This window comes from Choloepus didactylus, chromosome 16 (assembly GCF_015220235.1).
Source record: "Choloepus didactylus isolate mChoDid1 chromosome 16, mChoDid1.pri, whole genome shotgun sequence".
Classification (NCBI taxonomy): domain Eukaryota; kingdom Metazoa; phylum Chordata; class Mammalia; order Pilosa; family Megalonychidae; genus Choloepus; species Choloepus didactylus.
Window position 1 is genome coordinate 44,906,708 of NC_051322.1, and position 21,711 is coordinate 44,928,418.

A 21,711-nucleotide genomic window follows, 5' to 3' on the forward strand; every position below is an offset into this window, starting at 1 on the left:
CTCCAAGCATGTCTAAGCATCAGTGCCAGCAAAAGTCTGCTTTCAACTGCTGTCTCCAAAATGTCTCTCAGCTACAGTGCTGAGTTCCTTCTGTCTGAACTCTTATAGGGCTCCAGTGATTCAATTGAGACCACACTCAATGGATGGGGTAACACCTCCATGGAAATAATCCAATCAAACTCACCCACAGTTGAGTGAGTCACATCTCCATGGAAACACGCAATCAAGAGGTCACACCCTAATCAGAAAGATTAATCAATCTGTCTCCACAAGATTGCGTTAAAGAATATGGCTTTTTCTGGGGGACATAATATATCCAAACCAGCACAGTCAGGTACAAAAATCATCAGGGGAAGTGAAAGCAAGTCTTAGGAGGCAGTAGATTTGGGGCAGTCATGGTTTCAAATGAAGGGAAATGGAAGGAAGTGTTGGTTTCTTGGTTCAAAAGACATACCAAAGGGTAAGATGATCAAAATTTTAACTATAAATGTATATGAATTCATAGTATTGTTAGATGACACTTAGGAAGACCAATTGAAAACATCATGTTAAATAGCACAAGACTGGGGAAAAGGCAGTTAAGAGTAGTTTTCAGAAGTTTGTAAGATACATTTTATTGCCCTGTTATTTCTCTAGACTATATCTTTCCAGTCTTGCAAGGCAAGGCAAACAGTCTGTCTGATAATGATCCATGTATTTCTAGTAAAGAAGTGATGTACTGCTTTTTGTAAATTTGAGCCCAAAGAATGTGGTGACAGAAGATATAATGATTAATAGCAATATCTTGACATAGGCCACATCACATGTCTGAACACTTTAGACAATTTCCACCCCCTCCGGCAATGAAGACTGTTACCTTCTCTGTAGATCCAGAATGGTTACTGAAGACTTTATTTCCACCCCAATACAATCCACCTACACAGCCCTGCTGTATTGGTCTTTCTAAAATCTAGTTCGTTAAGCCACTCTGTCCACACACCTTTGCTAAGCATTCCAGGCCCTTCACAATCTGGTCACATTTCCCCCTGTCCCAGACCTTTTGCCTCATTTACTACAAAAGAATACTCTACTCCAGTCACAACACCCACCTCAGTCTTCTCACTGTCCACATTTGTTAAGCTATTTGTTTCTTCCTTGCCTACTTTCCTATACCTATCTTAATCCGTAAGATTTCAGTTCTGGTTTGATTTTTTTCTACCTTCTGCACATCTTCAGTCAGGTTGATCTTTTTCTTTTTTTCTTAATTCCCATAATTTCAAATTTCATCATCTGTAGGATCATTTTCTTTCTGAAACAAATTAGATAGCTCATTATATTGTTACTATGCATTATATTTTATACATTTTAAATATAAAATAACACATGCATATGATAAACAAATTCAAATAGGACAGGAAGATTTGAAATGAAAACTTAAATTCTCTCCCCCCAATATCATCCCCAAGAGTAACTACATTTAACTATTTCTGATTGGTGATGGTTTTTCCTAACTGCCCTGGTGGTTAACTCTAAATAATATACTCAGAGTTCCAATTCTTCACTTATTAACCTTAAACAGTGTGTTTGTCAAATTTTGCTGCCATACAAACAATTCCCAAATTGTGGCCTACAACAACAATTTATTTCAAGCTTGCAGGCCTGTACACTGGTTGTATCTATGCTGAACTTGGGTAGGCTTGGCTCCATGGGCTTCTCATTTTAGGACTTGGGCTAAAGAAGTATCCATTATTTGGGGCATGCTGCTCTCATGGCAGAGGGCCATTGCTCAAGCGAGGCAACAGAATCACATGATGCTCCTTAAAGCCTCTTTTAGAACTGGCCACTGTTGTCTTCACCCACATTCCACTGATGACACTATATATGCTCTATTTGGAGGCAGGGCAAAAGTCACATGACAAAGAGGATGAAGGTACAATCTACTACAGAGAGGAACACAGAGTTGTGAACAATGATCCAACCTACCATATACAGTATTTGTTGACTCTCGATTTATCAAATGATTTAGCTTATTCAAGCCACCCCTGTCTTCCCCCTTTTCTCAAGTTTTGTTAGATGTATTACATGCATTTCTTCTACTGGCTTACTTTTTAACTTAAAATGACCTAGACAAAGTTCTTCATTCAGCTTTAGATAGTAGCTCTCCAGTCTTCATTATTTAAAAAAAGGAGAATATGTACACCCTCATGCTTTCATAACCCCCGTTCCCTCTCCATCTCAAAACTCTTACATTGTGAAGGTTTCCATGTTTTGGAACTATAAATAAGTCTCAATGTTTTTATGTAAGTTTACTCAAATAACCAAAATCCAATAAAGAGCACTCACAATGCAATAATTGTATACATATTATTTTCTGCAGAACAAAGAAGTGTAGTTGGACTTGGAGAGAAAGAAGTAGAATCCTTCTTGTAAATAGGTGTAGCTCTAAAATAAATATTTCAAAAACCTAAGATGAAATGGTTTATCATTTATTACAGTCCATACACTATTCAGAATCATGTTGCATTTTTATTTGCTTCATACTAGGCCATGATTTTGCTATAGAGCTTTTTAAGTTTCCAGGGAGTTTCTGTTTGCCTTTTTTCTTGCTGGCAGAAGAAACAATTACCTTCACTCTATCATTAAGTTCATACAACTTTTAAATCATAATTATTTGTTGAAGTAAATCCATTTTCTTTTCCAAATGTCTCCAAGTCTTCTGACTATGTGTTTTCTTTGAACCAATTGCCTTTAGATCTGCTGCTCAGCCATCAACCTAGAGTTTCTTTTTATTGCTGTTCTGAGTTGTGGCCATTATTTCTTTATTCCATATCTTTATTTTTATTTCATTTTTCATTTTGCTACATTCTATACTCAAGCGATTTTTTTTCCAGAAAGGGGGTAAAAGTTGAATCTTTGCAGTTTGACTTGCATACTAATAAATCAGTTGGGTAAAGAATTCTATGTTTCAAGTCACTTTCTTTTAGCACCATGAAGGCATTGCTCCATTGTCTCCCAACTGACAGCTGGAAAGTCTGAAAGTCAATATGATTCTTATCCCTGTGCAAATGATATGTATTTTTTGTTCTGAGCACGCTTTTAAGAATTTTCTCTTTAATCTGGTTTACTGAATTTTCAAAAAAATGTGTGAATTCGCAATGATTTCTTTTTTTTTTTAATTCAGTATATTGAGAAATATTCACATACCATTCAATCCTCCAAGGTGTACAATCAACTGTTCACAGTACCATCTTATAGTTGTGCATTCATCACCCCAATCTATTTTTGAACATTTTCCTTACACCAGAAAGAATCAGAATCAGAATAAAAAATAAAAATAAAAAAATAAAAAATAATAAAAAAAACCCACCCAGATCACACACCCCCCATCCCACCCTACTCTTCATTTAGCACAATGATTCCTTTTAAAAAAAACAGTCAGTTATTTAACCAGAAGGCATTTTTTGATGTCCTATTACATGGTCAGCAGTGCTGAAGACATATGGAGTATATATGAGAAAAAAAAATTATTTCTCAGAGAATTTCAACCTATAGATGGAATTTGCAGTCTAGTAAAAGAATAAATTCTTATGTCTCTTACATAATGAATTCTTGACAGGAAAAATTGAACTCAGTAATTTATTTTTGGTTTGATGACATTGTGAATAGTAGAGGCTATTTATTTTTGCATCTACTGAGGGAAATCTATAAAATATTAAATTCTGAGGCTTTGTGAAGAGGGAACAAACTAGCCATTCCTTTATTCTGTTGCCACTGTTTGCTAAAAATGAAAGTTACTTTTTCTAATACTCTTTCATTATCGTCATTTAATAATAATTTTTAACTAAAAATTTCATATTACAATAGGCCATTTACTTAGTAAATGACTATAGAAATGTAAAAATAGTTGAATTTTAATTATTTATATTTAATTGTAATTGTGATTATAATTACAGAAAAGTAATTCTAATTATTTTCATTTTCTCCTTTAGCTTATCCTTCCACTTAATCAATCTACAGTGAGCTTCTTACTCTTTGGTTTGTCTTCTGGATACTCTTGGTATATTTTCCTTTAGAAACATAGAAATCACACTCTTTAACCTAGGCATTCATGCCAGCAAAGAAAATAAAGCCATGGCCATTTTTGTTTTTTCCTAGTGTCTACACTACTGGAGGTGGACCAAGGCAAGATTTCTGCCATCATAATGAGCTACAGCAATGACCTCCTTTTGAAAGTAGATGAGAATAAATGAGATGTGATTGGAAATGTAGGCCCAAGGTTATTTCCAAGAACTGAATAAAGTGAGCATAACACCTCCAAATGCTTTTATAATCTCGGTGTCTCCAGTAAAAGAAAACAGTCAAGCAATATTCTAGAGAAATTGATACTCAAAAGCATGGGAAAAGAGCTTACCTCTTTTTTGCAAGATCTTGAGAGCCCTTGTATTCATCTTTCTCATCCTTAGTGTGACTCAGAATCCTCTAGAAATACTTGTTAAAAATACTCTCTGGTCTCCACCCTTGGAAAGCCTTGGAGCAGGTAGTGCTGGCTCTGTCCCCTCCAGTCCAGCAGACCTTCCAGGAAAGTCTTGGAGAATTTTCAATAGATCTTGATCTAGTGGTTAAAAACCTGAGGATCTATTTTGCAAAAGAATAATTTAATGCTACTACCAAACAGTTCCCACCCACCCTACCCTCAAGAAGTGTTAGCATGTTCAGAAGACTTTGCAATGTTTATCTTCCTTTGGCTATCTGATAGTAACTCAGACAACCAACTACTGTTGACTAAGTTAGATGAGATAGGACACTGAAAGTTTCCTTGTGGGAGTTTTTGGAATGTACCTTCTCAGACAAATGATCAGAAAACAAATCTTACAGCAGAGGAAATTGAAGTTGTAATAATGACTTAATATGTGTGTTTTGGGAAACCTAGCCATGGGAGAATGAAGTAATTTGAAAGACAGTAGGAAAATGAGATCAAATATTAGGATTACAGCATAGGGAGAAACCTTATGGTCATTAAGTCCTGTCTCTCCTCCGTGTTTTATTTTTAATCCTCTCCCTGATAACCCATCAAATGGTCGTCAGCCCGGATTTGAACTTCTTAAGGTATAGGGAATTTGGTGACTCCAGAGACAGCTCATTTGACTTCTGTATGGCTCCTTTAGAAATTTCTTCCTTACTTTGACAGGAAACCTGCACTCTTCAATTTAACCTCAGTTCAGTTTCATCTCAAAGTCTGACATTAATATAGATACATGACTTATTGGAGGCAGGGGTATTTTTTTCCATCCTTTCATTTCAACTCTTTATGCCTTATGTTTTAGATGTGTCCCTTGAAAACTGACACATAACTAGTTATTTTAACCTGTACAACAAGCTTGGTCTTCAAAACAGTGTTTATTCTGTTTAGAATTATATTTGGATTTATTTCTACAACTTAAATTATGCTATTTATGCTACTTTTTGCTTTTTGTTCTTTGTTTTTTGTTTATTTTTTAAATCCTTTCTTGTCTTCTTTTGGATTCATTGAGCCTTTCTCCCTTCATTTTATATTTACCCATTTAGTAGTTTGGAAGTTATATACTCTACTTCTTCTAGAAATTTTAACAACATTTAGCTTTACTGATAATCTTATCAATTTATTTGCTTGCCATTTCTTCTGATATCTGAGAACTTCTATCTGAGATTTGTTTCCTACTGCCTGAAATATTGTTAGTATTAGCATTAGAAAGTATCTATTAGTAATAAACTGTTTGTTTGTCAGAAGAATTTTTCATTTCATCTTGACTCTTGAAAGCATTTCAGTGGGAATACAATCCTAGATTAGTAGTTGTTTCAGCTTATTTGAAGATACCATTCCACTATTTCCTGGCTTCCATTGTTACTCTTGAGAAATCAACTTTTAGTCAAAATTTTACTTATTAATAAGTAATCAGTCTTTTGTTCTTAGCTGCTACTTCTTTTTTTTTTACTTTTTATTTTGAAATAATTATAGATTCATGGGAAGTTGCAAAAGTAGTAGAGAGAGAGATCCTTTGTACCCTTCAACCAGTTTCCTCCAACGGTTATAGCTTAAGTAACTATAGTACAATAACAAACTTTAAAAATTGTCATTGGTACAATGCATATTTATAGTTCTATGCCATTTTATCACATGCATATTCCTGTAACCTCCACTAGAATCAAGAAACATAACTGTTCTATTCTTCATGCTCCCCTTTATAGACACACCCAAACCCTCCACCATTCCTAACCTTTGGCAACCACTAATTTGTTCTCCATCTATATAAATTGGTCATTTAAAAAATGTTTTATAAATGGAATCATACTGTATGTGACCTTTTGAGATTGGCTTTTTTTTCACTCAGCACATATAATCTTCTTGAAATCCATTCAAGTTGTTGTGTGTATCAAGAGTTTGTTCCTTTTTATGTTGAATAGTATTCCACTCGGCTGCTTTTTAAGAGCTCCTATTTGTCTTTCAGGTTCTGAAGATTAGCTATGATGTGTCTTGGTGCACATTTCTTTTTTTCTTTTTAAATTCTTCTTGGGATTTTTTCTGCTTCCTGAATCTAAGAATTGATGTCACTCAACAATTTTGGAAAATATTCAGGCATTACCTCTTCTGATGTTGCTTCTCTCCTATTCTCTTTTTTTTTCCTTTCCTTCTAGAACTGGTTAGATAACTGCTGGTTGTCCTTTATCTTCCAAGATTCTTAACTTTTCTTGTATGTTTTCCATCCTTATATGTTTATATTGCATTCTGGGCCATATATTCAGATTTACATTCCAGTTCACTAACTCTTTCCAGTAGTGTAAGCCAACCATTGAGTATTTAATATCAATTATTAGTTTTATTATCAACTTTATTAAGATATAATTCATATACTCTGAAGTTTTCCCTTTTAAAGTGCACAATTTAGTGGTTTTTACTGTATTCACAGTGTTGTGACTCCTCACCAATAGGAACTTCCAGAACGTTTTCATTACCTAAAGAGAAACCCCATTAGCAGTCCCTCTCCACTGCCTTCTCCCCCATCCCCTAGAAACCACTAATCTACTTTCTGTCTCTCTATATTTGCTTATTCTGGATATTCCATATAAATGGAACCAAAGATATGTAGCCTTTTGTGTCTTGCGTGTTTCACTTAGCATAATATTTTCAAGGTTCATCCATGTTGTGACATGTATCAGTACTTCATTCCATTTTATTCCCAAATAATATTCCATCGTATATATCACATTCCATATACTACATTTTCATTAACCGTTCATCAGTTGATTGACATTTGGGTTATCTACAATTTTTGGCTATTTTGAGTAATGCTGCTAAGCATATTCATATACAGGTTTTTGTGTGGATATATGTTTTAAACTCTTTTGGGTATATATCTAACAGAGAAAATGTTGAGTCATATGATTATTCTATGTTTAACTTTTCGAGAAACTGACAGACCATTTTCCAAAGTAGCTTCACCATTATAAAATTTTCACCAGCAATATATGACATTTTCAATTTTTCCACATCCTTGTCAACACTTATTATTGTCCATATTTTTTATTATAGCCATCCTAGTGGGTATGATGTGTTATCTCATAGTGGTTTTGATTTGCAATTTCCTAATGACTAGTGATGTTGAGCATCTTTTCTTATGCTTTTTCGCCACTTGCATTATCTTCTTTGTAGGAATGTCTGTTCACATGCTCTGCCCATTTTTAAATTGGGTTATTTGTCTTTTTATTTTTGAGTTGTAAGAAATTGTTATATATTTGGGTTACAAGCCCCTTATCAGATATATGATTTGAAAATATTTTCTCTCATTCAGTGGATTTTCTTTTTACTTCCTTGAAGGTGTCCTTTGAAGTGCAAAAGTTTTTAGTTTTGATAAATTCCAACTCATCTTTTTTTTTTTTTTTTAATTGCTTGTGCTTTCTGTGTCATACCTAAGAAACCACGGTATAATCCAAGGTCACAAATATTTAGTTCTATGCTTTCTTCTAAGAATTTTATAGGTATAGCTCCTATAATTAAGGTCTATGATCCACTTCCAGTTAATTTTTGTGCATGTTTTGGGCTAGAAGTTCAACTTCATTTCTTTCTGCATGTGGCTATCCAGTTGTCTCCATATCATATGTAGAAAAAACTATTCTTTCCTCCCACTGAATTGTCTCAGCACCTTTATTGAAAAATCAATAAATGTAAGGGTTTATCTGGCCTCTCATTTCTATTTCATTGGTCTATAAGTCTACTCTTATGCCAGTATCACACTGTCTTGATAACCGTAGCTGTGTAGTATGTTTTGAAATCAGGAAGTGTGAGTTCTCCCACTTTGCTTTTTCTTTCAAAATTGTTTTGGTTATTCTAGGTGCCTTGCATTTCCATAAACCTTTTAGGATCAGCCCATCAATTTCTCCAAAAAACACAGCTAAGATTTTAATAAGGTTGTGTGGAATTTGTATATTAAGTTGGAGTGTATTGCCATCTTAACAATGTTAAATCTTCTAATCCATAAAAGTGGGATGTCTTTCCACTTATTTAGGTCTTCTTTAATTTCCCCATTCTCTAGCTCCAACCTATCTGCTGGTAAGCTATATTCTAGATTCTACCTCTATGCTTTGTTATTTTTAATTAGCTCTTTCTCTGTAGTCATATTTTGCCTCCTCCTTTTAATTTATGTATACATATTAAACAAACATTTTATATTTAGTGTCTGATAAATCCAACAACCAAAGTCTTTGTAGATTGGTTCTGCTGTTGCTAGCTCTCCCTGATGTTGCCTGTTTTCTTGTATATTTTGTGATAGTTGACAATAAAATCCTATTCATTGGCAGTTTGCAGAAATTCTTTAAGGCCTGGGTGAGGGCATTTTCTTTCAGAAAAGATTTAGCTTGCTTCTGTGGGTGCTTTTGAGGGTACTTTAAATCTTTAGACTGAGGCTTTTAAAGGCTCATAGGTCATTTAAATGTAGGCCCACAGCCCATATGAGGCCTGCTGAGGATCACAAATTACCAAGGTGGAGTGTTTTCCCTTGCAGTCAATGCCAAGATCAAGTTAGGCAAGTTTCCTTGCTGTCTTTTCCTTCAGGGTGGGGATAGCAGTTAGGTTTGGCTGGAGGTGGGAGTTGAGGTGTAGAATGATTGGAAGAGCCATGAGGGGGTTTCTGGCCTGCTGTCGATCTGTGTGCTGGTTACTGGGGTGTGTTCATTTTGTGAAAATTAATTGAGTGGTATGCTTACGACTGATGTGCTTTTGGGTATGGGTGCTAGAGTTCAATAAAAAAATATTTTCTTGGGAAGAATTCAAGCCCCATCTCCTCTTGTGCTTTATTCTTCATGATACCATTCTTAGACATCCAACCCCACAAAGTCATCCTTGGTTCTGCTCCCTTCTTTCCATCTGTGTATTTTTTAAAAACGCTGATCACATCAGAGCTTCCAGACAAAAGACAACTTTTTTGCAGTTATGTACAGTTATCCCTTCCACATCACGACTTTCTCTATCAGTATTTCGATAGAGAGTCACGGGTTGACATCAGAAATTAAATGGGAATGGGGGGAGATTTGCAGAAGCCACAAATGACACACAAAGGCCAGCAGACACCACACAAAGGCTAGAAATGTGCAGGAATGTTATTAAAAAAAAAAAAAAAAAAAAAAAAGGCATTCCAGTAGACTCCAGCATCATGCAAGAAAAGGCTATGTCCTCATATAATTCCCTAAAGGAAAATGAAGGTGAACAGTCTACCCCTATGGATTTTCAGGCCAGCAAAGTCTGGTTTGAAAATTGTAAAGATAGGTTTAGCCTATGCAATATAAAAGTAACATGAGAGATAATGTCTGCCGATCAAGAGGCAGGTAGGGAATTACCCAAAATCCTGAAAACATTTTACACGTATTTTCATGTCATGGGGGTGCTATGCCCCTAACGTTCATGATGTGGAAGAGATAACTATACTTATTTCCTCACTAGAATAATTTGAGATTATTTATACCTGATTGACTTCTAAAAGCAATTTGGGATTGTAGACTATAAGCTCCTTGAGAGCAGGTGTTGGATTCCAATACCTATAACAGTTCCTGACACATAGTATGCACTCAGTAAACACCCATTCACTCATGAAGATTGCTACATATTTTTCTTGACATTCAGTGCTACCTGATCTGCTACCTAATATGGGTTTCTTTTGAATACAAGTAAATTCTTCCATCATATTCTACCTTTAAATCTCATCATACCAATCTTAGTTGATTAAAAATGTTAATGCATTTTGTTGACCATGCCGGTACAATGAGGAAATTGAGGCCATAAGTATTTCATTTCTCAATCACTTTCCTTATAAGAACCACTGGGAACCTCCTGCCTCTTATTCTTCTTTCCATAAAATATTTGTTTTTACCCCAGCCTCCTCCACATTTTTTATAGAAACCTCTTAGGTACTGTTTGAATTTTTCTCACATGTGCACAGTTTATTTATTTACTGTTTGTCCTAGTTTGCTAATGCTGCAGAATGCAAAACACCAGAGATGGATAGGCATTTATAAAACGGGGGTTTATTTCGCTACACAGTTATAGTCTTAAGGCCACAAAACGTCCAAGGTAACACACCAGCAATCGGGTACCTTCACCAAGGACAGCCAATGGCGTCCGGAAAACCTCTGCTAGCTAGGAAGGCAGCTGGCGTCTGCTCCAAAGCTCTGGCCTCAAAACGGCTTTCTCTCAGGACGTTCCTCTCTAGCAAGCTTGCTCCTCTTCAAAACATCACTCCCAGCTGCACTCACTTCTCTCTCTTTGAGTCAGCTCATTTATATAGCTCCACTGATCAAGGCCCACCCCGAATGGGCGGGGCCACGCCTCCATGGGAACATCTCATCAGAATCATTACCCACAGCTGGGTGGGGCACACTCCAAGCAAATCTAACCAGCACCAAAACTTCTGCCCCACAAAACTACAAAGACAATGGCATTTGGGGGACACAATACATTCAAACCGGCACACTATTTAATGTTAAGATTTATCTACCTGGTGGGCTTTTGTATCATTTTTGTTTTCACCTTCATGCATTTCTTTGTTTTAAAACACTAATAGACTTTATTTTTAAAATTCTCATGAGCAGATCAGCTAGTCTCTGAGAAAACCCCTTCTTCCCTATCTTTGTGGGATCCACTTCATATCTAGTTAGGATCTTCTCCTTCCATCCCTTTATGTAAAGGTCCAAGAAGCCAGATGCCCCCATACCATCTGGTAGAAAACCATTCCCCTTCTTCATTTCTCTGCCAAAGTCCCAAAGACAGCTTGCAAAAAGTAGCAAAAACTACCATTTATGTTTCTTAGGCCTTCAATTTCATACTTAATAATTTAGAAATATTAAAAATTCCTTCTGGTCTCATTCAGCAGTGCCACTTGTCTTTCTGTAAATCAGCATATGTGAGTGGCTCTGAGGTAAGGTTGACCCATCTTCACCCATGAAGGTGGCACAGGCCCTTAGCCATGTTTGGACCCATCTCCCCAGCTATCATCTATTTATCTGTCCAAACCTATCTATCTCTATCTCTATCTCTGTCTCTGTCTGTATTTCTGTCTCTCTATCTACCTCTATCATCATCAATCTATCCCTATCCATCCATCTACCAATCCATCTATCTTATACTTCCTTTTCCAGAAGCACTTTTAGATTCTAATTTAGTTGTATTATTTCTCTAATATTGTTTCTGTAATATTACACTAGTTCTTCACTTTCTCTTTCTTCTCTGTTACCTTTTTGTTCTAGTGAACAACATTTTGATTCAGGTTTTATTTCTATCCACTTCCTCAGAATCTTACATTTCCTAGTTTCTTTTCTTTCTAGGAGGGATATTATTTCTTCCAACATATCTAGGAATTTTACCTGTTCTCTCAAGTGGAATCAGAGAAATATAAAATCACTTCTTTGGCAGGGGAAATATAAATTCAGAAACATGAACATCCCTTTTAAGAAGGGAATTGGCTTTTGATTAAAGAGAAATGAGGAAGCAATCCCATGGTTCTCTGTTTATTCAGGTGCAACGCAGTAAACTGCTTCTCATGAGTTACACAGCTTATTATGAAGCTTAGCCTGGGTGGACTACCTCAAAGGTGCATACAGAGGGCATTGTGCTCTGGCTTTCCCTCCTGGATCTCATTTGCCTTTTGTTTATTGTCACCCCGTATCCAAGGAGATAAGAATGTTCTCAGATGTGTAAAAGAGTCTGTCTTTATCTTTAAAAATATAAACACCAACCTCTATGCCTGGGCACATTTACAGGCTTGTGAAACATCTTAGATAATCACATGAAGCCATCAACATGCCAGTGGGGAAGCCAGTGAAGCAGAGCGACTGCTCAGCTTGAATCCAGGCTCTGAGGTTCTAGTGGCCACAGCCTCTGGCATGTGCGCTAGTGTGGGAGAATGGGCACCACATATGGGCAGAAGCTGATAACGTGCATAGAGAGAGAACCGTTGCTGTCAGTCCTGAGGCCTTCTCTACTCTGCCTTGTCATGGATTGTTTAGTCAAAAAACTTTCTTGCTTAACTACATATGATCTGGGTTTCTGTCACCAGTAATTAAAAGAGCACATGTGTCCATACCAGTCGGTTCCCAGTCTCCAATGGTCATCGTCAGTATCTGGACTGCTATAAGGTGGGGTCAGTTCTGGACACTAGACCTGCAGGCCTGGACTTGGATATGCAAATGGGAGGGAGGAGAAAATAGATGGCAGCCTGGCAAGCAGTTCAGGAATTGAAATAGTGGCTCGTTCCTCCAAATTCCTTGCCAAGGTCACCCTGGGAAACCAAGTTGTCAGCATCTGTAGAAAGCAAAATGAGAACAGTTCCCAAGCCTGATGCAGACTCCCTTCCTAGTTTTCAAAGCCAATTGACAGTTGCCCATTTGGAGGGGAAGATTCCACAGAGGTCTGTTTGCTCTGCCCATCAGATTCAATATTAGCCTCTCCCTCTCCCTCTCAATAATAACCCTTTACTGGGCTTTCAGATACTGACTTGTTTTATTGCATAACAATATGCAATATGAGCCTGGTACTATTGTTACAGCTCCATTTTATAGATAGGAAAACCAAGGCCTGAAGAGAATAACATGACCAACTAGTACAGCTGGTAAGAGGTAGAGCTGGGGTAGTGTCCCTGGCTTTCCAGCACCAAAGCTATGTAGCCCAGCAGAGACATTTAAATTCAACACCTCACTGAATATCCATTATGAGCTTGGTGTGGCCCTAGGGTCTTTCACAGCTGTTACCTCATTATTGATACCTCTTCAAGGCAGATCAATCCCATGCACTTTTTCTCTCCCTTTAAAGCTCTACAAAATGATCGTAAAAAGAAGAGGAATACATTCACCCACGAGGACAAAGAACATGAAAGAAGACAATAATGGGTGAGAGATTTGGACCCTTTTTTTTTAAGGATGAGCAGAACAAAGAGGGAGAGAGAAATGATTCAGGAAACCTCAGAAAGAGGCTGCAGAGTGGCTCTCTAAAGAGAAGAGAATGGGTTCACGCAGAACCTCACCAGCTGCTCTTTGGTGGCCTAGGGAACCATGGAAGAGGGAGTTGTGGGCCTGCATCCAGGGTGGAAGGCCCACCACGTTGATTCTTCTCTAAGGTACCCGTTACCCTACACTACCACCACTATTCAGTCAAACAGGACATGGGGAGTATTCTTTTGAGAAATTGAACTGGCAGGATTGGCTTCATGGGTGTGCAATTTGTGCAGTCATACTGGACCCTACACTTACAGGGTCCCTTGCTTTAATGCCCTGCTGTAGCCATTTTGAAATTCTTAATGATTTTGGAAAAAGGGGCCCCACATTTTCATTTTGCATTGAGCTCTGCAAATTATGAGGCTCAGATATAGAGATTCTAGGGGCAGTGGTGGCTGGAGTGCAAGCCTGGCAACAGAATTAAGTGTCTGTTGAAAGCTGAACTGTGAGACTCTCCACCATTTTACCCTGTCCTATTTCCACAACACCCATTACTACACATTTAATACTTCCCCACACCCTAATAATTTCTCCCAAATTTTATTTGCTTATTTGGGTTGAATGAATTTCCAACCCTCACTTATGCTGTAGCCAATTTACTTCAAAAGGCTCCATGATTCCAATAATCTCTTTACTGCCCATTTCCCACATTCCTTTCATACTTTTTGAGTTGTGATTTCTACCACAATTCCTCCATCGTGTTTATTGATGGAGTCTCTTCTGGAGAGCCTCAATGGCCTAGAGAAAAGGCTTGTGGACACAGACCTTTGAAAGTAAGCTACCAAAAGGTCCTCATCACTCTGTAGTGAAGCCCACCCTTCCGTGCACTGTGAGCTTTTAGTTAGCTCCTAAATATCATCAGTCTCTACCAGTCATGATCACCAGTTATTTAAGGAAAACCTTAATATGAAAGTCAAATTGCAAAAACAAACAAACAACAACAACAAAAAAATAGGAGGAGATAAAAGAAATCTGGACAAAATGGACAATGAAGGAGAAAATTTCAACCAAAAAATTATAATTAACATTCCTCAAAAAAATAAAACAGAACACTTAAATCTTAAATAAAGAGCAGGAGTCTATAAAAAAGGAACAATCAGAGAACAAGAAAGAGTATTTGGAAATTGAAAATATGATATAATTGCAATGTAAAAATTTGATAGCGCTCATAGAAGATCACGTTGAAAAAAAGATCTAAGAAGCTAGACTGAAAAGAGAAGGATAAGGACATTAGGAAATATGCTGGTTTGAAGCTATTTTTTACCCCAGAACAGGCCATGTTCTTTTGGTCCATTCCTATGGGTGTAGCCCTTTTAAGAATGGGAACTTTTGATTAGGTTTTTTCAATTGATATGTGACTCACCCAATTCAAGGTGGGACTTAATCCTTTACTGGAGTCCTTTATGAGAGGATAGAAGGCAGAAAAAAACTGAGGGAGCCCAGAGAGAAACACCCAAAGAGAGCTGAGAGAGAAAAACCCCTAGAAACACTAAGAGAGGACCCACAGAAGCTCAAAGAGGAGGCCACTGGAACCAGAAGCTGACCAACAGACGCCAGGCATATGCCTTGCTATCTGAAAGAGGAACCCCGGATGCCAGCAGCCTTTCCTCAGAGTCCAGGTATCATTCTGTTGATGCCTTAATTTGGACATTTTCATGGCCTTAGCACTTTAAATTTGTAAACTAATAAATCCCCTCTGTAAAAGCCAACCCATTTCTGGTATACTGTATTCCGGCAGCTTTAGCAAACCGAAACAGGAAGGTAGGAGGGATAATAAAAGAATCCAACATCTGACTAATAGAAATTCCAAAAAAAAAAAAAAAAAACACAAAACAAAAAAAACAAAACAGGGAAACAGAAGAGAAGAAATGATCAAAGAAATAATACAGTATCTTCAGATTATTAGCCCACCAAATATCCAGCCCAACAAGAAAAAAGATCCACACCAAGGAACATTCTTACACCGTTTCAGAACACGAGAGAGAAGAACCTAAAGCATTCCACATGGGGCAAAAAAATGCCACACAAAAAGGGGAAATAGAATTAGATTTTACAAATGTAACACTGAAAGCTAAGGGAAAAATGATTTGGTTGACTTTTTATCTTTACTGATTTTCTGTCTATTCGATCAATTACTGAGAAAAGAGGGTTGAAGTCGCCACTATAACTGTGGATTTGTCTTTTTCTCCTTTCAAGTTCTAACTGCTTTTGTCTCATGAGGTTTGAATCTCAAAGTAGGTGCATACCCATTTAGGATTGTTATGTCTTCTTGGAGAATTTACTTCCTCATCGTTATGTGATGTCTTTGTTCCTGATAATATTCTTCATTCTAAAGTTTATTTTGTTTGATATTAATACTGATATTGATAATAATATTGATACTATTAAAAAGATACATCTTATATCTTTCTCCATTTATGTGCATTTAATGTGATTATTGATGTGACTGGATTAAACTCACTAGCTGTTCCCTATTCTATCTGTCCTCTGTTTCCTTATTATACTTTTTCTGACTCTTCTTGGGTGAACTGAACACTCTTAGGATGAAGAGTATAAAAGTTTTCTGTGTAATATTATTGAAATTGTCCCCCAAATTTTTATTTATTTCACAATACAAAGTTTTTTTTAAAAAGAATCAATTTGTCCCATCTAGTTTGTAAAGTACTAGAAGGACCATCAAGCCCATCCTGTGATGGTGAAGTTCATGTGTTAACTTGGTCAGGTGATGTTGTCCAGTTGCTTGGTCAAGCAAGCACTGGACCGATTGTTACTGTGAGGACACTTTGTGGACTTAAGTCATCAGTAAGTTGATTGCATCTATGACTGGCTGCATCTACAATCAACTGAGGAGACTGCTTTCAACAATGAGAGACATCACATCCAATCTGTTAAAGGCTTTTAAAGGAGAACTGATGATTTCAGCAGACAGAAGAGAGAATTTCCATCTCTACTTCAGCCAGCCAGCTTCTCTTGAGGAATTCACTGAAAATCTTCACCAGAGCACACAGTTTGTGGCCTGTACTACGGAATCTGGACTTGCCTACCCCTATAGTCACATGAGACAATTCCTCTAAAAATCTCATAATATTCACAGATCTCTCCTCTCAGTTCTGTTTCCCTAGAGAACCCTGATTAATACACATCCTTAAAACAAACAAACAAAAAAGGGCCAACACTTCAAATTTACTTTTTTGAAGCCCATAAGAGAGTAGGTTGCAGGGCAACCAACTGACCTAACATCTAAGGATTACCTCCTTACCTGGGGTAGACATAACTAGTAGATACCCGTAAGAATTCAGCTAGAATGGTTGATGAATCAGTGAAAGGCCAACTGTGGGCTGGTGGGATAATGTTGAAGCTTGCTGTCCATTCAGTCAAGGGCCCATAAAAAAACCCAGCTTAAACACAAAGCACAGTCTAGGACTCTGGGGCTAGAAACAGCAGGCTCAGTCACTACAGTGAAGGGATAAGGGGAGGGCACTGTCATCAGAAACTGGATTTGGGAGATGTGGCTGGGAGGAGACAGGGCCTGACACTTTCTGAATGGAGATGTGGCCAGCTGAGGTGATTCCACAGAGATCCCACAGAGAGAGAGAATCTGGAAAATAAATACCTGGAATTCAATTTTTCCTTCCTTCTAATACTCTCCCAATTGACAAAACCCACAGAATGCTAGAGAGCCAGGAATGTGGTTGATGTGGTGCCCAGGCTGCCTCCGGGGCACAGAGCATGTGAGTAGGTCTGGAAGGACCAGGAGAAGCTATGCATGGCACCTACCACACTGGCAGGTACAGAACAGTGGAAAAAGCACAGATTTTAGATCATATTTTGAGTCCTGAGTCTGCTTCTTATTAACCACGTATCTTTGGGCAGATTCTTGGCTCTCTTTGATCCTGTGTGCTTGTTTGTAAATACTATAAGCACTACAGGATGGTTGGAGAGTTTAAATGAAATAACATGTGTAAGTAAAGCACCTGGCCCTTGGTTATCTCTCAGTAACTTGCGGCTATTTTTTTTTTTTTAATTGCAGTAATTATTACTCTGTTAGTATATGAGAATGCCAGCCCTGGCTCCATGTAGAGATACCAGAGACACTGGTCTCCTCCGGAGTGAATGGTGGGGCTAAAATGGGAAAGCCACTTGGAGGATTTACCAGGAATATGAACACATTCCTACCTTTTGCCCCAGTAAGTTCTGCTTCTAGGGATTTACCCTGAGAAAATAATCATCTGAAAAGCAGATAATGGTTGTAGTTTATATTCTGGGTTCTGCAGACAGAGATCTAGACTTAAATCCCAGCTTTATCACTTTGGGATTCAACTTCTGTGTCTCTTTTTTCTCCTTCTATAAAATGAGGAGAAAAATAGTACCTGCTGCATAGCATTTCTAAAAAGATTGATGTAAAAATTTAGCACAAAGCCTCATCCAACAAGACATTTGGCAAATAATAACACTTTTACTTACAGTAGTGGAAAGTAGGGTACAATCTCAGGATCCAAATATAGAAAAATGATGAATTTATGAGATGAAATATTATCCAGCTATTAAAAATGATGTTTAAGTAGAATACCTTCATGACTTTGTGATAGACAAAAAGATTCTTTAAACAGGTCACCAAAAACTGATACATTTGACTTCACTGAAATTAAGAACTCTTATTCATCAAAAGGCATCATTAAAAGAGTGAAAAGGCAAACGACACATTGGGAGACTCATATCCAAGACATAATATATAAAGAACTCCTACAAATCAATAAGAAAAGGCAGATAAATCTCACAGCCCTAATATTTAGTGAAAGAAGTCAACTGCAAAGGAGTATTGCAGGAAGCCTTCATTTAAGTCAAGTTCAAGAATAGGCAAAACTGATTCACAATGATAAAGGTTCTAGGTGATTACCTTTGGGGGATATTGATTAGAAGGGGATAATATATAGATCTGGATGGTGATTAGGGTGTATACATATGGTAAAGTTCATCTATCAGTATACTTAAGACTTGTGTACTTATTAAATATAAGAAATACCTCAATAAAGAAGTAAATGAAAACTGATACTTACAAAGAATTCTTATGCATTCTAATGGAAAAGATTTGGTATGATGCTAAGTGGGAATCAAAATACTATACAGAGAATAATCACAACATTATCTTAAAGATTTAAGTGAACGACAGGAAAAATGCACTGAAATGTTAACAATTATTCTCTTTGAGGGTAGGATTGATGGAAGTTTAAATGTTTTCTTTATACCTTTCTGTTTCTTCAAAATTTTCTTCAGTGGCATGTATTAACTTTATAATCAGGAAGAAAAAAAACACAGTATTTAAAGAAAAAAGGAAGGTGCCTTTTACAATTTGCAAGCCAGAAATTAAAAGAAAGAAAATAAATAGCCTGACAGAATAGCATTTAGCCTAAATGCTTTAATATTGCTGCACTGCCTAATTTTAAGGCTTTAAAACTAATTTATAAATGGATCCTATGTTAAATAACTTTGAATTGGTTAATTTTCTTCTATTCTTTTGATATCATCGACCAAAATCAGAGGAATAAATGGATGCAGTTAAGTAGTTAAATGTATTCAAGACTGAAAGATTGGCATTTTTTGTTACAGACATGTTCTTGTTTAATTTTGGTTATTAATGATAAGGCTCTTACAGAGACTTTCCTGGTTTTTAAGCATTTCAACTGAGCTCCCACCTGTTAATGACAACTCATGTCTCCCTTCACCTTTGAGGGGTGAGTTGGAAGTACTCGTTAGTTTGTGGTAATGTGGGCCATTGTGGCTGGGGAAAGCAGGAGGCAGTCAGGCCTCTTTGGGCCCTGCCTGAAGCAATGCATTCAGTCTTATCTGATTGTTTTACTTTTTACTGAACCACGTTCCCAGCCACAAGGCCCAGCCCTGTGCTGGTCTGCCCTGAATCTGTTTTTCTGTTTGCTATCCCCCACCTCACTCAGGCCTCATCCTTAAAACTATAGCAGAGAAAAGACATTAAGAAAAGGGGAGGGTTCAGGCAGCATAGTCCTGCTGCCAGATGCTCTCTTCTAACACTCATTAATTCATTCATTCATTCAGTCAACAGTTATTGAGCCCCTTCTATTTTCCAGGCACTGTACCAGATACTTGGGATGGGGTAGCATAGAAGATACAAGGTCCCTATTCTCTTGGTACTTGCTTTTCATTAAAAACCCCAAGTTTTTATTATGGATTTTTCAAACAGACACAAAAGTAGGGAGAACAGTATAATGTACCCCAACGTATATATCCACCCAGTGTCAATAGTTATCAACACATAGCTAATCTTGTTTTTCCTCTGTACCTCCACATTCCCTCTGGATCTCCACCAATTATTTTAAAGAAAATCCCAATTATCACATACTTTCATCTGTAAATATTTCCAAATATATATCTAAGAGGTAAGAACTGTTTTTAAAAAAGCCACAATATCATTATCATAACTTAAAATATAACAATAATTCATTAATGTTGCCTAATATTCAGTGTTCAAATTTCCTGGATTGTCCAAGAAAAAAAATTTTTTTTTTCAGATCATTTGTTTGAATCAGGATCCAAACAAGCTCCACATACTTCAATTGAATAAAAACCTCAACTCTCAACAATATTAACATTTAAAATCTTTTTTCCCTGTCTTGTTCAGATCTAATAATTTCCATTGATCTTTAAGTTTACTGTGTCTTTCCTCTGTCATCTTTATTCTTCTATTGAGCCCTTCCTGTCAATTTTTTATTTTAGCTATTGTATTTTTCAGTTCTAAAGTTTATGTATTATTCTTTTTTTATATCATGTATTTCTCTGCTTAGATTTTCTATCCTTCCAGTCTTTCATGACTATTCTTTCTTACTTAAGCATGGTTAAAGTATCTGCTTTAAAATTTTTGCCTGATAATTAAAACTTATGCGTCAACTTGGGGTTGATGTCTTTTGATTGTATTTATCCTTGTGAGTTGTTGAGATTTTCCTGGTTCTCACATGTTGAGTACTTTTGGATTGTATTTGGGACACTTTGAATATTATTTTAAGACTCTGGGTCCTGGTTGATTTCTATGGAGAATGTTGATTGCTTATTTTAACAGGATAATTAGTTAGGCTACAAATTATGTCTTGCTTTCTGTGGGCTGTGGTTTTAATTTCAGTTCAGTTTTCCAAGTTTTTGCAGTGCTAATCACATATGCCCATGTGTCTGCCTCCTAGTAACCAATTTAGGATCTGGGAACTACTCCATAGTTCAGTTTTCAAAGCTTTTAGTATGCTTTTTAGGGTCAGATCCATGCACTTGTAGGATAAATCAAGGTGATCATATAAAACTTTATGGTATTGCTTTCTTGACTTGTTTTAACACCATGATCTCAACACTTTCTAGCCTTAGGGGCCACTTTACATCATCTTCTGGCTAGAACACTGGAGGTTTTGTTTCCTCACTTTGCTGCACATTGTCTATGACTGAATCTGCCTCCAGAGCCAAGCAGTGGGAGGATAGAGATAAAATGTAATATTCTCCCCATCTCTTGGGACCACAGTTCCTCTGATCACAATCTCTCCCATCATCAGACCAGAAAGAGAGAACTTCTCTTGGAGCGCTTTCTGTCCATTTCTGGTATACGATACTGAGTTTTAGACTGTCTTTGATTACAGGCCAGGGGATACTGGGAGAAACCAAAAACCAACAATAGGAAACTCATTGATGGATAAGTCTTACCTGGAATTTTGGTTTTCTTTCCAAATCTGCCTGCTACCATTTTTTTTTCAGAGTCCTTAGATAGCTCCTCCATGCATTCTATGACTTTTAGTTGCATTCAATGGCAGAGACAAGGTAGATTGTGCTTTTGCCATCTTAACTGGAACCAGAATGGAAAATGTCTTTTAATATATAAAAGTTTACTTTTGAAGTGGTTAATCTGCTGTGACCCTTCCATTTATTGAAATACACCTGTCTTGGGGAATTCACTCTTAAAGTCCATCCAAGAGATTCTAAACCCTTTCAGACCTTCTTTTTTTTTTTTTTTTTTTTTTTTAACCCCTGTGTAGCAAGATCTGTGCCCTGGGAGATTGGTGTATTCTGCTCCCTGAGGGCAACCTCAGCCCATGTTCTTGATCCATAGAGATGAGGGTGGAGTTCTCTGGATCCTCAGAATTCCTGGGATCCCACGTGAAACAAGTGCTGGACACACAGGGAGCCCTGGTATATTCTAAGGGCTTAGGACCTCCT

The 21,711-nt window shown here is 37.1% G+C and overlaps 1 protein-coding gene across 6 annotated transcripts in view; it reads right to left on the minus strand.

Moving 5' to 3' along the window:
* Nucleotides 1–211: 211 nt before the first annotated feature.
* LOC119511523 (zinc finger protein 271) overlaps nucleotides 212–21,711 on the minus strand; it is a 309,072-nt gene continuing 287,572 nt past the window's right edge. For all 6 annotated transcript variants that reach the window (XR_005212193.1, XR_005212195.1, XR_005212194.1 and 3 more), the window contains 3 exons: nucleotides 21,202–21,340; nucleotides 4,391–4,614; nucleotides 212–1,288 (listed from right to left, as the gene is read on the minus strand). The gene's annotated coding sequence lies outside the window, so the exon portion shown is untranslated. The remainder of the gene's footprint in view (nucleotides 1,289–4,390; nucleotides 4,615–21,201; nucleotides 21,341–21,711) is intronic.